We start from the raw sequence: 6,243 nt of genomic DNA, 5'->3' as shown, positions 1-6,243 counted from the left end.
ACTATGCAAAAGCATTTGATTGTGTGAGCATAACAAATTATTGATAACATTGAGAAGAATGGGAATTCCAGAACAGTTAATTGTGCTCATGAGGAACCTGTACATAGACCAGGAGGCTGTTGTTTGAACAGAACAAGAGGACATTGCATGGTTTTAAATCAAGAAAGGAATGCATCAGGGTTGCATCCTTTCACCATGCTTATTCAATCTGTATGCTGAATAAATAATCCGAGAAGCTGGACTATATAAAGAAGAATGTGGTATCAGGGTTGGAGGAAGAATCATTAACAACAAATGACACAACTTTGCTTGCTGAAAGTGAGGATGACTTGAAACATGTACTGATGAATATTGAAGGCTACAGTCTGCAGTAAGGATTACACCTCAATATAAAGAAAACAAAAATCCTCACAATAGGAGGATGCTTCCATAAGCAGCATCATAAGGAGAAAAGATTGAAGTTGTCAAAGATTTCATATTACTTGATTCTACAATCAACGCCAATGGAAGCAGCCATCAAGATATCAGACGTCATATAGCATTGGGAAAATCTGCTGCAAAGGACCTGTTTCAAGTGCTGAAGAGCAAAGATGTTTCCCTGAAGACTAAGGAGTGCTTGACACAAGCCATGGTATTTTCAGTCATCTCATATGCATGTGAGAGCTGGACAATGACAAAGGAAGGCTGAAGAAGAGTTATTGCTTTTGAGTTGTGTTGGTGAAGAATGCTGAAAGCACCATGGACTACTAAAAGAACTAACAAATCTGTCCTAGAAGAAGTACAGCTGAAATGCTACTTGGAAGTGAGAATGGCCAGACTTTGTCTCACCTACTTTGGTCATGTTGTCAGAAGGGACCATTCCCTGAAGAAGGATATCATGCTTGGTAAAGTGGAGGGTCAACGAAAAAGGGGAAGGCCCTTGACAAGATGGATGGACACAGTGGCTGCAGTGACTGGCTTAAGTATAGCAAAGATCGAGGAGCTGGCACGAGACCGGGCAGTGTTTCGTTCTGCTGTACATGAGGTCACCCACCATGAGTCGGAGATGATGGCACTCAACAACAACAACAGCCATACAAAGCTCATATATGTCCCCCAGGGCCATTAAAAATCCAAGCATTTCAAATAATGAAGTTAAGTGAAAGTATTTCTTTAAAAGTATCATGGAAAATGTATTATTTTAAGTTGTGATAAATTGAAGGTGGGGTAAAACCCTCCTACCTAGGCTTGGAGGGTGTATTATAATTCTGATTCTGACACTCAACCTCTGTAAACATAATTCAATTGTAAAATAGATGCAACAATATGTTTCGTATAGGTTACACAGCCCTTGTGGCACAGTGATTGAAGTACTCAGCTGCAAACTGAAAGATGAGTGGTACAAGCTCACCAGCCTATGTGGGGAGAGAAAGATGTGGCAGTCAGCTTCGGTAAAGATTTACAGCCCTGGAAATCCTGTGGGGGAGTTCTCCCTCTCTTAAAGAGTCACTCTTCATTGAAATCTGCTTGATGGCAGTGAATTTAGTTTTTGGTTTATTGCAGAGGTTGTCATGAAGATCAAATAAGATAATGTATATAAAGCTCTATAACATATTTGACAATAGTCCATACTCAGTAAGTGACAGCCATTATTATCATTATTAGCAATGGAACTACATAGATCAATGCCTTGATAAACTACTCTTTCTGATAAATAACTTATAAATTATGCAATCTGATCTTTCGTTAAGGAAAGACTCACATATGTTTCTGTCTTGTATTGGAAATGTACTTCCATTTTAAAGGACCATATGGTTAAGTGCCGAAAGGGCTAACCAAAGGGTGATAGTTGGAGCCCACTGTGAGGAACCTTTGAAGCAAGTCCTGATAATGTGTTTCTAAAAGGACAAAGCCATGAAAACCCTGTGGAGCCCAGTTCTGCTCTGACCCACATGGGGCCACCTTAAGTTAGAATCAACTTGAAAGCAACTAGGTTTTTTTTGGGGGGGGGAGGTAGGTGGTTTTAGGTTTTGGTAGGTTGTGCCTCCCTCAACATTAAATATTTAATTAAACGAACAATTCAGCGAATCTCAATTTCACATTTGTGTATTCTGGTTAACGCGGTTGCTGGAATGGACAGAGACAAACTTGCATGGAGGTGCTGTGAGGTCAACTCTTGCAGTTTTTGTCTGACTTTCTACGGAGGACGCTTAGGAACATTACTGTGAGGGGGGAAGTAGAATTGAATTTGAAAGCCAAACTGAATTAATGTGCTTGTTGTGAAGATTTTCTGACAACTGCTTTACCACTCTGTTGTGCTTTATGGCAGTTGCTAGAAGGCACTTTTGATTACAGAGATCTTGCAATGGAAATCTGGGGACTACAGACTCCTCACCCACAAGATTTATCAGGAAGGTTGGGCAATCCTACTTCCGTAGTGATACTGCCTCGGAAACCCAAGGAGGGGTCGCTATGAGTCGGGGCCGACTCGACGGCACATAACAACAACAACAACAACATGAGAATTTCTGTGGTCTTTTCCCATTTCTAAATGCCACTACTATCTTCATCATCATTATCCCAATAGAGTTCTATATTAGGGAGCAAACTGGACAAGAACTAAGATTCTAACGAGTACTTGCGAACACTTGGACTAGTTGCATTTGGTTTGGTAATCTGCAATGCATTTGCATGGTAGTGTCTTTTCACTAACCTATCTTTTGTTACAAATCTATACATGCCTAGGGAGCTCTGGTAGCTTAGTACCTAAGACATTTGACTGCTAACCAGAAGGCTGGCCGTTCAAACCCACCAGCCACTCCTTGGAAGGAAGATTGGGTGATCTACTTTTGTAGTGATACTGCCTCAGAAACCCAAGGAGGGGTCGCTGTGAGTCGGATCCAACTCGACAGCAGTGAGTTTGGTTTTTTGTTTTTTATACATACCTATGTGGTAGCATAGCTCTGGTAACATAGTGGCTAAAGCACTTGACTGCTAACCAGAAGGCTGGCGGTTCAAACCCACCAGCCACTCCTCGGAAGGACGGTTGGGCAATCCTACTTCCGTAGTGATACTGCCTCAGAAACCCAAGGAGGGGTCGCTATGAGTCGGGGCCGACTTAACGGCACATAACAACAACAACATGTGGTAGCATAGTGCCTAAGGCATTTGACTGCTAACCAGAAGGCTGGTGGTTCAAACCCACCAGCCACTCCTCGGAAGGAAAGTTGGGCAATCTACTTTTGCAGTGATACAGCCTCGGAAACCCAAGGAGGGGTCGCTATGAGTCGGGTCCGACTCAACGGCACATAACAACAACACAACAACATGTTAAGAAGAAATAAAACGTTGTAAACTAGAAACCCCTTCCCTCCCTTTCCTCTGACTCCCTGGTTCCACTTCTGCAATTGAAGTACTATGAACAGTTGCTTGGAATCATTGCAGAAAATTTATTTATCATCTGTTTTGGTAGAAATAAAATTGCTGTATACATACATAGCATTTTTTTTTTGCACTTATTGTTATTATCTCCAGAAGAGATTTATATACCAGCACTCGTAGCTGTATTTCATTTTTTAAAAGGCTGGGTCTTATGGTTGAACCTTTATTTAAACAGTCTCTCTCTATACATGTATCTTGTGCACTTCTAAAGTGGATCGGTAAGGATAAATTCCTAGCAATGGCATTTCTGGGCTAAAGGGTATGAAGTCTCTTATTCTGATAAGCCACAATGCCCATCAAGGAAACATTTTAGCTTTCATCATAATTGATACAATTTAGTATCGAACTGCTCAGAATCCTCTGGGCACTACTACATTGAGCAAATAGTCCGTTCCCCTATGGAAGTTGAATATTCACTTAAAATTGAATTTTACTAGTTGCCAAGTCTTTCTGTGCCATTGACTGTCATCTGGAGCAATCCTTCATTTTGCTGGATGCAAATTTCCTGAAAAGTAAATTTGTTCTTGTAAATGTTAAAATCTATAGGTTCAGTAAAAAAACCCTGCTATTCCCACCTTTTTAATATCCAGGGTATTAGAGCTAGGCCTACATTGCCAAAAGACTAAGAGGTCTTGATACTATAATCTTTTATCCTAAGAAATACTACTATGATGTTTTTATAACTTTTTCCTCTTTGAATTGCCTTTGGACAAAGTGTCAATAGAGGGTTTACAGTTTTATTGTTGTGCTGTTGGGTTTGTTCGACTCAAAGTGACCCTGTGTACATACAACAGGACAAAACACTGCTTGGTCCTGTGCCACCTTCACAATTGTTGCTATTCCTGAGCCCATTGTTGCAGCCACTATGTCAGTCCATCTCACTAGAGGTCTTCCCCTTTTTCCCTGACCCTCTACTTTACTAAGCATGATATCCTTCTCCAAGGACTGGTCCTTTCTGATAGCATCATGAAAGTACGTGAGATGAAGTCTGGCATTCTCGCATCTAAGTAACATTCCAGCTGTGCTTCTTCCAAGACAGATTTGTTCATTCTTCTGGAATTCATGGTATTCAATGTTCTTCACCAACACCACAATTCAAATTCTTCTTTCATCTTCCTTTTTCATTATCCAGCTTTCACATGCATATGAAACTATTGAAAATACTATGGCTTAGGTCAGGCATGCACACCTTAGTCTTCAAAGTGATATCTTTGGTCTTTAGCATTTTAAAGAGGTCTTTTGCAGCAGATTTGCCCAATGCAATACATTGTTTGATTTCTTCACCTTTGCTTCCATGATTGTGGATACAAGTAAAATTAAATCCTTAAAAACCTCAATATTTTCTCCATTTATCATGATGTTGCTTATTGATCGAGTAGTGAGGATTTTTGTTTCTTTATGTTGAGGGTATAGTCCATACTAAAGGCTGTAGTCTTTGATTTTCACCAGTAAGGGCTTCCAGTCTTCTTCACTTTCAGCAAGCAAGGTCACGTCTTCTGCATTTCGCAATCCTGATGCTGCGTTCTTCTTCAGATAATCCAGTTTCTCAGATGATTTGTTCAGATACAGATTGAATAGGAATGGTGAAAGAAGACAACCCTGACACACATCTTTCCTGATTTTGAATTACACAGTATCCCCTTGTTCTGTTTGACTGATTGCCTCTTGGCCTATGTACATATTCGTGAGCATGATTGTTCTGGAATTCTCATTCTTTGCAATGGTATCCATAATTTGCTATGATCCACACAGTCAAAGATGTTTGCATAGGCAATAACAAACAGATAAACAACTTTCTGGTATTCTCTGCGTTCGATCAAGATCGACCTGACATCAGCAAGGATATCCCATATTTAGTCTGAACCGCATTCAGAAGCAGTTCTTTCTTATTGTGTTACAGCACATAGCATTGTGAATCTTATGTACAATGAACTTAAAATTGAAATTTATTACTAGCAATAATATGGCTTAATGAACAATGTTTCCTAACTGCGTTTGTTTTGTTCCCAGGAGGCGTCAGGACAATCATGCCCATGAGAACTTTAAATTGTTCAGGTAATCATTTTATTTTTTAAATTGTCTTTTAGGTATGTTTTGTTTCCTGTATTATGGAGGTTTTAGAATGATTTTGTTTAGATGTATTCTACCTTTTCCAAAATTCTATGAGAATCTTTGATTCCATAGCTTTGATCTAGTTGTACTAGTCACTGTTTTTAAGCTATAAAATATAGTGCACTTCACCATGCAGATCTTTAAACTTGGTTAGAAATAGTTCTACATGTCTTTTACTGGAAGTTTATAAATTTTTAAAATTTTAGCAATAATTTTTTGAAAATGTTTTTCTAAAAGTAATTTTTCTAAAAGTAATTTTCTACTCAAAATTAAGCAGTATTTAAAAGGAAACATATAGGAGAGTTATAGTTATGATTTAATACTATATTTGAAATTAATTTTAGTAGTGTAACTAGGATTCCTAGTGGCACAGTGGTTAACTGTTCAACTGCTAATTGATAGTTTGGCAATTCAAACCCATTAGCCATTTTACAGGAGAATGGCAATCTGCTCCTGTAAAGATTTCAGCCTCTGAAAGTAGGGGAAGTTATACTTTGTCCTATAAGATACCTATGAGTTGGAATCAACTCAATGACACACCACAATAACAACATAGTAAAAACTCTAAAAACTCACTGCTGTCGAGTGAGATCCAACCCATAGCGACCCCTCCTTGGGTTTCTGAGGCAGTATCACTACGGAACTAGATTGCCCAATCTTCCTTCCGAGGAGTGGCTGGTGAGTTTGAACCTTCAGCGTTCTGGTTAGCAA

The sequence above is a fragment of the Orycteropus afer genome, unplaced genomic scaffold (genome assembly GCF_000298275.1).
Source record: "Orycteropus afer afer isolate SDZICR_OR568_19922 unplaced genomic scaffold, OryAfe1.0 scaffold00226, whole genome shotgun sequence".
NCBI classification, from domain to species: domain Eukaryota; kingdom Metazoa; phylum Chordata; class Mammalia; order Tubulidentata; family Orycteropodidae; genus Orycteropus; species Orycteropus afer.
This window is presented reverse-complemented; position numbering follows the sequence as displayed.